Source organism: Vitis vinifera, chromosome 18, assembly GCF_030704535.1.
Source record: "Vitis vinifera cultivar Pinot Noir 40024 chromosome 18, ASM3070453v1".
Lineage (NCBI taxonomy): Eukaryota > Viridiplantae > Streptophyta > Magnoliopsida > Vitales > Vitaceae > Vitis > Vitis vinifera.
Genome location: NC_081822.1, coordinates 13,424,105 through 13,437,107, shown reverse-complemented (window position 1 = coordinate 13,437,107; position 13,003 = coordinate 13,424,105).

Here is a 13,003-nt window from a genome sequence, read left to right as displayed (position 1 = left end):
TGACATGCCTCTCAAGCACTACTCCAACACCTTATACCATAGAGTACCCATGCCCCCAAGAAGGATCAAGCTAGAGAATGGCAGGAAGCATGACTACCAACTCAAAAGCCAAGTCAAAGCTGTCCTCCATATTCTCTCCACCCATCTTCAATCACTGAGTTAATAATCCTTCTCCTTGCACTAATGATTTCCATTGCCTTCTCACAACTAGCAGAACTTCAACTACTATCACCAATAACTGCTTCAATGTAGCCAACTACTCGAACTTCACTTTTGTCCTTCTGCAAAACTCCTAGTTTTTTTTTTCTGAAATTTTCATATTAAATTTTTATGTAAAGACCCAAACAAGAACATAGCATACAAGTTATGTTATTTATTTTTTATGCACCTACATCTTTCTCCAAGGCCCTCCTGAGCGTGTTACCACAGTTGATGACAACAAAACTATCAAATGATAATTATGTCATGCGGTAAAGGCCAAATGGCAGCTATAGTCGAAGACAGCAGGTAAGGGGTCATCTTGATGGTTTACTAACTGCCTCACCAGTTAAGATGCTGGCAGCAGAACCCATACCATATGCACCCCTGACTGAAACACACCCACTACCCAGCTAATGCAATGATACAAGAAAGATCAAATTATTCTAGAATGGTAATACTGAACTCTATCACCAGATATCCTTGTCCAAGTAACCAATTGGTCACCAGCTCATGATGTTTGGAACATAATCCCCATCATGTTGAAAAGAAAATTTAATGTTCAATGATTCTATTAATAATAGTGTCTAAATGATAATTTATGTTCTATCAGTATCAGGATCATGGTTTTCTTTAAAATAAAAAAAACAGCTCATTAGAAGAAATAAAAAAGGAAAGAAGAATACAGGAAATAAGAGATATCATTAAATAAAGACAACTACATGAGAACTGGCAAAAAAGAAAAGCAAAATCCACAGAGAACTAAGGTGTGTTTGGTGTAGAGATCCCAACAAAGTCCATTAGTTAGCTCCAATTTTAGCCAAAACATAGGCCACTTGATTGTCCACTTGTCCTCAGGTTCCTATTATATGGGGGAAAACATGGATCCTTCTCATCTGATGAACAATCCAACAGTGGTCTCTACACCCTGAGGTAGCCTAGGATATAACAACAGAGCCCTCTTCAGAAGGAGATTTTTTATTCCCAGCTTAGGTGCTCAGTAATCTTTCCTAAAGGGCAAAAAAAATTAGCATCAATGGCTGACCCAATCCTGGTTGACTTGGAGAAAACATGCAATTTCTCTCCCTTGTGATCTTTGATGAATCAGATATATATACAATTGGCATCATCCACCCCAATCATAATAATCAAAATTTGACTTGGAACTATAAAAAGGAGGGAAACACTAAGACAGCTTCACTTTTTCCCTAACTTTTGAAGAACATAACTTTCCAATCCATAAACATAATACTAATCAGAATCCCATGGAATCCTTGGTTAGATGCCCAAAAAGAGGTGTACCAATTCTATCCCACCTTTTCTATTTATTTATTTACTTATTTTTCATTTTTTATTTAATGATATATTCCTCAGAAGATCATTGTGGTTTAAAAAAAGAAAAAAAATCACATCCTAAAAACCATTCATTTAGAAAGCTTAAAAGATTCCCCACTAAGCCAAAAGTAACAAGAAATAATGAAAGAAACACATAACCAGTTAATTCTTCAATATATCAGCAAGCCTATGGAGAATTGATGATCTTAGAATTATTCAGCAGCTTCCCTGACTTTTCCAAATAAATCCCCCAAATCTAGGTTTTCACTCAGTATTTCAGAATCAGAGTCGAGGCTTTCATCCAAAAGCGAAAGTTCCTAGTTTCAACTCTCATTACAAATGAAGCCATAAGAAAATTTCTGGTTAAGAGGTCATTAGCAATAAAAGTATTCACCTTTGATTATATGATCTAGATTAGTAACGCAAAAGGGGCAAAATAAAGTAAATCAACATTCTCCGGCTAAAATAAGGGTAGGCAAAACCAGACCACACTGAATCAAATCAATTGTTTCAAAATTTTCAATTTTATTGGATTAATTTGAAAAAAAAAAAAAAACTGAAGCTTTCAGTTTGGTTTTGTAGGTTACCAATATTTCAAACCAGTGTAAAACTGAACCGAACATTTACTATGTATAAACATTTTTAAAAAAATATATGGGCCAACCTCAGATCCTTAGTCATTGGTCCACACTAACCCAATATCCTCTACCACTCTACCCTAATAGGGCACCAACCCACAAAATCCACAACCCAACACATGATTACTTTTCTTTTTCATTCCTCATTAACACACAAACCCAACTCCTCATTTTCATTTGCCTCAACCTTCAACATGCACAATAACCTACACCAGCTGGAGCCCATCAATCCTTCACTCCTCCAACTTCCAGCCACATAGCCCCATGTTAGTTGACTGCTTCTTTCTCTGTTAATTTGCGGTTTGATAATCTAGTTGATGTCCAAAACAAATGAACCAAATCAAACTGAACTGATGTTAAATGGGGTTGGTTTGGGTCAATAAATTAATCAGTTCCAGTTTAATTAAAACAGACCAACTTGGATCGGTTCGTCGGTTGGTTATAAACTGACCAAAACCAAATTCTGCCCACCCAAGCTAAAAATAAAGATTCAAATAAATGGGATTCATATGAAAAAAAAAATCAATTAATTCATGACACCAAACAAAATGATTGTGAATCAGACAAATCGAATTGCAAAGAAAGTTTTTAATAACACTAAAGATATAACCTTCATTGTATAAATTCATTAGTAGTGAAGATAAAAATGGCTTAAATATTTATAGATCACCATTAAGTAAATACCAACCAAGATATTTTTTATAGTTACAACATTTAAAAAATGCAAATTATTTAACATGCTGCATGGTATTGCTATCAATAATTATCTAGGCCAAGACAATATTATGGATACAGAGAAAAATCTGTATAGAAAATATTTTGATTGGAGAAATCTCAAATTTTGGAGGGAAAAAAGGAAAAACAAATGCACACCTAAAAAAAGGGAGGTGGAAAACAAATTATTCATGCCCTGTACTTTGACAGTAGGTTATCATTGTTTGGTTGTGAGGTAAGAGAGTTATAGGATTATATTATAAGATGAAAGCCCTTATTAGCTCTGTTACCTTTCCTGAGGTATTTCTGCTTGAATAAAGCCTGTGGATTATCATACTTTATTTTCTGGTCATTTACTTGAAAAACATGGATTTATTTTCTGAAGGACAAATCTAAGAGTTCTCCAAAGTTTATAGAATCTTACTTTCATCTTAAAATTTCTTTCTTGCATGGTGACACGAAAGTTCTTCTCCCACTCTCTTCTATTCCTACCACCTTTTACAAGGATTGACACACCATTTTTATGTTTACAGATACCCAGCCAGAAAGAAGTCATAGGAAAGAACCATTATCAAATTGCTAAAACCCAAGTTTTTTTTTTAAATCTTTATCAGAACCACAATCACATTCTATGAGACTTCTGACAGACTTCTGACTGAAGGTATCTCATATAGCTTCGTTTGTCATTTATACGCTATAATCTTAGTCAATATTAATTTTTTTCTCATCCTTTAGGATGCTTGCTTACAGTTTTGGAATACAAAACACTATTATTAAGTTAAATAGAGTCAAGAATCTTGAGTGGGCTTAATCTATGATTCTGTGAAGGTTTTCCAGAAGTGCAATTGAAGTACATTATGTCCAAAGTACTAGCAGAGTTCAATAAGTAGTTTATTGAATGAAACTATGACAATTTCTTCCGGCTGGCTTATGGAACACCAGGGAGACAAATTTTAGTATAAGTGGTGTCTTTAAACACATCTAAAGGAGATCAAGGATGCAGTTTCTGAGATGTATTTTATGGACAAGAATTTAACTTGAACCTACAAGTTGTATGAGAATTTATCTGTTATCCAACATGGAAATAAAAGTTTGAGGCTTGAGCTAAAAAACTATCTTGAAGAGGACTCAAGCAGTTTCATGCTTCCAATTACTTTTCAGGACTTAACCCAATCTTCAAACTATTTGAACACAGATTGTGACTGGTAATAGCAGTATTTTATTTTATTTTTATAAGTAAGCAAGGAAGAATAATAAATATAAAAAAATATATACACCAAGGTACATAGGACTTACACAATGGGTACCAAAAGGCATTGCTATAAAGTCTAAACTAACTACTCCCTCCCTTAACTAGAGCCCACCTTATTAACAAAATCAATTAAAAGCATTGAGTCTAATTCTATGTACATGCACCCAATGCTAGATTTCTAAGGAAAGAACACTTTAGAGCTTGAATCGGTTGTTCCTCACTTTCAAACACCTTTCAATTCCTTTCCTTCCAAATAGTCCACAAAATGTATAGAAGAGCAGCTCTCCAAAACTTCTTATGTTTTCTTCTCACAAAGGAGTTATGACAACTTAAAAGAGTACCCTGACTATAAAGGGAAGGACCCATGCGGTATTTTATCTCATAATAATATCTTCTTGTCTATGTCTTGCAACCACTGAATTTCCATTCTCCTTAATATCTTCGGTGATGTTTGCACATTGAGAGGGTCCTTTCAAGGTCATGGTACAAGAGGTCAAGCAAGAGGATATGTGATTCTGACGTTCATGTTGGTAATATTGGTGGTGGACAATAACTTGCCAAATATGGAGGAGTTTGCCGAGATTCTAGGTTGTCAGGTGACAGCTCTCCCAACCACCTACCTAGGTCTTCCTTTGGGTGTGCCTTACAAGTTTTCAAGGGTTTGAGAAGGGGTGGAGGAGAGGTTTCAAAAAAGGCTTACTTTGTGGAAGCAACAGTATCTCTCAAAAGGTAGAAGACAGACTTTGATTAAGAGCACCTTCTAGTTTACCGATTTATTATATATCCCTCTTTGTCATCCCTAAGAGGGTGGCGACTAGATTGGAAAAGATACAAAGGGATTTCATTTGGGAAGGGGGAGCTTTGGTTAACAAGCCACATCTATTGAGTTGGTCTATCGTGTGTTTGGAAAAATCGAAAGGGGGTTTGGGTTTCAAAAACCTTCCGACCTTTAATAAGGGCCCTTTAGGAAAGCGGTCTTGGAGATATGCAACTGAAAGAGCTCCTCTTTGGAAATGGGTAATTGTTGGCAAGTATGGGCAAGAAGATGGGGGTTGGTGCACGAAAGGGGTGAGAGAGAGGGGTGATGCCTAATAGATGTTACATGTGTAAAGAAGAAGAAACAAGTGATTATATTCTTCTGCATTATTTGAAAGCTCGCATTTTATGGCAACTAATTTTTGTTTTATTTGATGTACAGTGGGTGATGAACTCTTCAGTGAGAGGGTTGCTTTTGAGTTGGGGAAGCTCCTTTGTTGGTAGAAAAAGGAAAAATGTTTGGAAAGTTGCTCCTTTATGTATTTTTTGGACCATTTGGAGGGAGAGAAATAAGAGAGCCTTTGAGAATTGTGAAAGTTTAGATCAAACTTTTAAAAGCTCCTTTTTGTATTTATTTTGGGATTGTGCTAGATTGTACATTGGGGACGGTTCTATGTCCTTGTTAGATTTTGTGGATTGGTTAGGTTTTTCTTAGGGTGTGGCTGCTTGTTTTTGTGTATTCGTACCTTCATTGCTTTGTATACGTCGTGTATACTTTTTCTTTTAATACAATTGCCTTTACTTATCACAAAAAGATGTTCACAGATTTACCTACTGCCATTGGAATTATTAATAAATGTCATGACTTTAATGGGAAAATGTGGAATTAAATATTCTTATGAGGCTAGTCCATCTCATTAGCAGGACCTAAGTGATCTCATTATCTCCCACCGAATCTATTATTCTGTCATTAGAAATACTGTCTTGTCAAGAAAGGCATAACATACTTAAACTACAGAGATTTTCTCCTTTGCTCTCCCAGGTACTGGTTCAACTTTCCCACTCACAATGGTTATGAGGGCAAGGCCTCATCTCTAGCCCTATTAGTTGCTCTGCCTTTTCGAACACAAGGCTGCACATCCAATTCTATTATTACCAAGCAACCAAACAAAGTCCCCTCCATCCTACTATTTTAGCTGCAAATAGCTCTAAAGTTAGAGCTATCTCAGTTCCAAAAAATCCAAACTCCGATCCAACTTCCCATCCAAACCCAGGAAAGATTCAAACACCAAATTCTTATGGCCTTACGCATGCTTCATAGGTTCCAACTCTGGAAAACTACTCTTAAGCCAGGTTCCAGTTCTCAGGGGAATCCCCACACATCTTCATCTCTGCTCTTGCTACCACTGAAGGCCCTTCTGAATGCCATAACTATCCCCACATCAAACATGGGGTCACCATTTCAAATTTTAAATTTTCACTGCCAACTGTCATCCAAAAGAACCTTCCTGACAACTATGACCCATCAAATTACATACAGACAGACACGCTTCCCACGATGCTTTCAATCTTAGATCCATATACTATGATTGACAGACAATCAAACACAAAACCAAATTGACGGTGCAATTGAATCTACACTTGATAGAGCCCAATAAAATCATTTTGATAATAACAATATATATATATATAAAGACAAAATAGAATCTGATTAAATTGGCAAACCCTAAGAATAGAGAGACGCACCAGATCTTTGAAAATGATGAAAGCGATGAGGAAGAAGAGAACGAAGAGGATCTCAAACTCGGCATATCGAACGAAGGTGAAAACGGAGTTGACCGCCCGAGTGAAGGTAGATGGATTCCTGTTTGAACCACCTCGCATCTCCAATTCGATCAAACTGAAAATTCAACTCACCTCTACTCTGACACCTGCCTCCTCCCTCACACCCTCATATTCACAACTGCACGTGTGAAGTCCGTGCAAGCCATCTCAATTCACATACCATGTCATCTCCTCCCTATTTTCCATTTTTTTAAAATTATGAAATGTTTAAAAATTATGAAATTATGAATTTTTTTAATAATCAGCTTGGTTTGAATTTACCTTTTCAATTCGAGATTAGATTTTTGAGTGAGGGGTGGTAAAGTTTGATATAATTGTTGAACATGACTCGAATTTCATACGTTTTTCATAGATTTGGTTTTTCAAGAATGTGGATTAAGCATAATCATATTTTAACCAAATTTATATGAACCTAACTAATCAGTTTAATAAATATATAAATTTTTTTCCTTTTTTTCATTAATTTACATAATACGAAGTTGATTCAAATTGATTCATTTAATAATCATATTTAGTGGTACATAAAATTTTGTTATTTAAGTTAATAATTTTGTTCATTTTATTACGACATAAGACTTTTCTAGATTATATCTTATTTTTCATTTAAGATTAAAGCTCTTTGTCTGATGAACTAGAATGACATAGGTAAGAATAGAAAGGTTCATGAAAGACTACTATGATTTATATAAGATTTGCAATGAACTAAAAGGTTTTTTAAAATTGAGCAAAAATGTTTAAAATTTTTTAAAACCAAAAAGAAAGAAATTTTAAGGGCGTTGAAGCACTAGTATCAGAATTTTAATTTTGTACAATTCAATTAATTTTATTATTGTAATTGGATTTATTTTCTAACTATAATTGGATTTATTTTACAATTGTAATTGGATTTATTTTGCAAATCTTTATTTTACAATTGTAATTAAATTTATTTTGAAAATCTTAGAGTTCGTTTAGTGGTGCTTCTTAAAAGTGTTTCTAGCCTTAAAAACGCTTTTAAGTGTTTTTATAGTAAAAAATAAGTGTTTGACAATATTTTAAAAAATACTTTTGAAAATTTAGAAAAACACTTTAAAATTTTTCAAATATTCTTGAAATACACCCAAGTGTTTCCTGATACCCTCACTTTCCCTTTTATTCTTCTCTTCCTCCTTCCCTTTCCATCCAACTAGGGGACTCCATATTCCAAAGGTTTTCATCACTCTCATTTAACATAGTTGAACTCTACTCCAAGCAAGGTTGCAACTTGGGCGGATTGGTTAGGTTGATGACTAACCTGAACTCAATTCGAATTAACAAACAATCAACTCGAGCCCAACCCAACCCAAACTCTAACTTGAGGTATTAAACTTAACTTCAATCCAACCTCATTTTTAACTTGAGATGAGTTCAGGTTATTTAAGTTAGACTCAGGTTGGTTGGGTTAGACTCGGATTGATAAAGTTGAGTTTAAGTTGATCAAGTTGTATAATTCAAAATCCACTTATAATATTTTGAAAAAACTTTGTTAATGTATTTATACAAAAATTTAAACAATAAATAAGACAAAATATCAAGATAGCAACAAAAAAATAAGCATAAATTTATACATTTTTATAAAAAAAAAATGAAAAATATATGATATAATATAATTTGATATTTTTTTCTTAAAAATAGAAAAAGAAAATAAATATTATTATGTGGGACAATATGCATTATAAATATTATAAAAATATTAAATCAAGTTTAGGTTAGACTTAAGGTTGTCTCAAACTTAACCTAACCCAACTCAAATTAGAGCTCAAGTTGAAAAAACTTAACTCAAGTCGAACATGAGTATTGAAAATAATTTCTTAAGCTCATCCAAATGTCAAGTTAGGTCCAGGTTAAGTCAGTCAGGTTAACTAGCCCAAGTTACACCCCTAGCTCCAATGTACTTTCTGTTCTAGATGGACAAGTTTTGTAAAGCGAATCATGTGCAAAATGCAAAAAAAAAATATCTAAGTCTCTACAAGCGTTCCTACCTTGTAGAAGTAAAGAAATTGGCATATGTTTATAGCGAACATATGTGAGTGTTTGAACCCAAAAATTACATACATATCACAAGCATCATAAAGCTACAATTTCAACTATATTTTATAACCCAACCCCTTAGGTAGGAATGTAAAAGGGGTAAAAATTAACATTTGACATTTTCAATTTTAGACAAATATAATTTAAGAAAACTTTTGAATCTTAAATAGCTATCACGAATCATTTAGTGATAAAAAAATTATTATTTTTAATCTAATATATAATCAAAGAATTTGTTTTATTTTAAAAAGTTGTTATATCATGATTGATGTTTATTTATTAATCTATTTTTAAAAAAAATTCAAAAATTTCTTGTAATCATAAAAATGATTATTTTTGTCCCTCTTGTAGTTTTTGTTCTGTGAATCTATCTATTGCATTCTCATATAATGGATTGTTAATTTGAGGTCTTTGACCTTGTAGTTTTTTTATCTCACATTGAGTGGAGGTTTTCCATAGGAAAAAAATAAACATTTTGTCCCTCTTGTATGATTGTTTTTTGGGCTTTCCTGGTTTAGAATTGAGATTGTTAAATAATTAAAATATATTTTAGAGCTATTTTTTTTTTGTTATGTTATTTAATATATAAAAATAATTTATATATATCATAACAAAATGAAAATTTTGTTATATTTAACAATATTCATGATGAAAATATTTAAATTTTACAAATAAAATTTTTATATTATGTTATTTAATATGTAAAAATAATTTATATATCATATATTAATATTATTTTATAAATATATTTTTTTTCTTTTTTAATCATAAATTTAATTTATAATAAAAAATTATTTTGTAAAATGAGGATATTAAAAAATAAAAATTGATACAAAAATAAATTTTTGATACATGAAATATACATATCTCATATCTTACTATGTGATTAATATATCCCACGTGAAAGGGATAAAAAAAAAGGTGGATCATATATATCATCATTTGTCTTATCTCATGTTTGGTTAAACATAGGATATAATAACTTATCTTATTCCATTACCAACCAAATATGGAATAGGATATAATATTCATTCTCTTATCTTATCTTATGTTGTATCAAATCAACCAAACATGACCTCACTTATCCAATCCCTTTTTTTGTAAGATATATTATTCACCCTATTTTTCATCATTTTCACATAAGATATGTTATTTTTGAAAAATTTAAACAATAATAATATTTAATGTATTTATACAAAAAATTAAACAATAAATAAGACAAAATATCAAGATAGCAACAAAAAAATAAACATAAATTTATACATTTTTATAAAAAAAGAAAAATAAAAATATATGATATAATATAATTTGATATTTTTTTTCTTAAAAATAGAAAAAGAAAATAAATATTATTATGTGGGATAATATGCATTATAAATATTGTAAAAATATTAAATGAGGTTTGGGTTAGACTTAGGTTGTCTCAAACTTAACCTAACCCAACTCAAATTAGAGCTCAAGTTGAAAAAACTTAACCCAAGTCGAACATGAGTATTGAAAATAATTGCTTAAGCTCATCCAAATGTCAAGTTAGGTCCAGGTTAAGTGAGTTGGGTTAACTAGCCCAAGTTACACCCCTAGCTCCAATGTACTTTCTGTTCTAGATGGACAAGTTTTGTAAAGTGAATCATGTGCAAAATGCAAAAAAAAAAATATCTAAGTCTCTACAAGCGTTCCTACCTTGTAGAAGTAAAGAAATTGGCATATGTTTATAGCGTACATATGTGAGTGTTTGAACCCAAAAATTACATACATATCACAAGCATCATAAAGTTACAATTTCAACCATATTTTATAACCCAACCCCTTAGGTAGGAATATAAAAGGGGTAAAAATTGACATTTGACTTTTTTAATTTTAGACAAATATAATTTAAGAAAACTTTTGAATCTTAAGTAGCTATCACTTATCATTTAGTGATAAAAAAATATTATTTTTTAATCTAATATATAATCAAAGAATTTGTTTTATTTTGAAAAATTGTTATATCATGATTGATGTTTATTTATTAATCTATTTTTTAAAAATGTTTTTCAAAATTTTCTTGTAATCATAAAAATGATTATTTTTAGTTCTTTTTAACAATATAAATGTTTATATATTCTTTTAACATAGATGTTTATATATTCTTTTGTGATGAAAAGTTCCTAATTTATTATTATATTTCCTTTTTGTAATTAAATTGTATGTCATTTTTTGTAATTTATTAATATTAAAAACATTTTTATACTTATGCAACATATTGTCAAAAAACACTATTAGAATCATTTTTTTTCAAATTCTTATAAACTTGTTTTTCACATAAGTGCTACAAAAGAAAATACTTTCAATAAAAATACTTCGACCAGAAGTACTATCAAACGGGCTCTTAATTTGAGTTTACTAGGTCTTTGTGTCTTATAAACACCTTACCTAAAAAGGTTTTTGATTTGATGTAAATATTGGAGAAAACTTGATTTCCCTTTGTATTTCCAAAACTATTAAAGAAGGTTGTCTTACTTGTACTAGGTTCTAAAGTAGAACTGCACCTCGTCAAGTGTTAAGATGAGATCCACTAAGAACACATGAAGTGATGCATTACAGATGTGGAATATAGTGTAGGTACTAGAAAGTAAGTCTAAGGGTAGTGTTTGTTCGATGAATCTATATATTGCATTCTCATATAATGGATTGTTAATTTGAGGTCTTTGACCTTGTAGTTTTTTTTATCTCACATTGTGTGGAGGTTTTCCATAGGAAAAAAAAAAAAAAAAACATTTTGTCCCTCTTGTGTGATTGTTCTTTGGGCTTTCCTGGTTTAGAATTGAGATTGTTAAATAATTAAAATATATTTTAGGGCTAAATAATTTTTTTTGTTATGTTATTCAATATATAAAAATAATTTATATATCATATATTATTATTATTATTTTATAAATATTTTTTAGTTTTTATTTTTTAACCATAAATTTATTATATAATAAAAAATTATTTCGAAAAATGAGCATATCAAAAATAAAAAAAATTGATAATAAATAAATAAATTTATGATTTATGGGATGTGCATATCCCAAATCTTAAGATGTGATTAATATATGGGTTATTTGATTAAAAAAATCATTGGAAACCCAATTTTGGAAATATAACATTTCATGCCTTTTTGGTCTCATTTTGACAAAAATACCCTCATTGTTTTCTTGTCAAAATAATAATTTCTTTTAAAATATATTGTAAATACTTGAAATAGTTAATGGTATTTATGTCAAAAATAAATTATTCTTCAAATAAAATATGAGAAGGGATAAATTCACAAATATAAGAAGTATTTCATCACTTTTAACTAATTATTTCTTAGTGTATCCCATGTAGAAGGGATGCAAAAAAGAAAATGGATAATATACTTCACCACTTATCCAATCTTTTGTTTGGTTGAACATAGAATAAGATAAGTGATATGATAACTTTTCTTATCTCATCATCAATCAAATATGAGATATGATATAATATCCTCTCACTTATTATATTTCATGTTATATTTAACTAACCAAACATGAACTTATTGTAACTTTGAAAAGAGTTTTACTTTTTCAAATCTCAATCCAAATGGGACTTAGGTATGTCATTCTCTTTGTTATAAGTGGTAAGATAGGATATGATAAAATATGTATATCTTAGGATATTATATTTCATTAGATATGATATGATTTCTAATTATATACAAATATGGGATATGTTATATTCTATTAATTTACATTTAATTTGTGAAATGAGTAAAAAATATTATGAAATATATATTATTTTCGATGTTTAAAATAAAAATTATATCACATTCAAATATTTTCTATTTAAAAAAATGAAAATTTTGTTATGTTTAACAATATTCATGATGAAAATATTTAAATTTTACAAATAAATTTTTTGTATTATGTTATTTAATATGTAAAAATAATTTATATATCATATATTAATATTATTTTATAAATATTTTTTTTAGTTTTTCTTTTTTAATCATAAATTTAATTTATAATATAAAAATTATTTTATAAAATGAGGATATTAAAAAATAAAAATTGATACAAAAATAAATTTTTGATATATGAAATATACATATCTCGTATCTTACCATGTGATTAATATACCCCACGTGAAATGGATAAAAAAAAAGGTGGATCATATATATCACCATTTGTCTTATCTCATGCTTGGTTCAATATAAAATATAATAATTTATCTTATT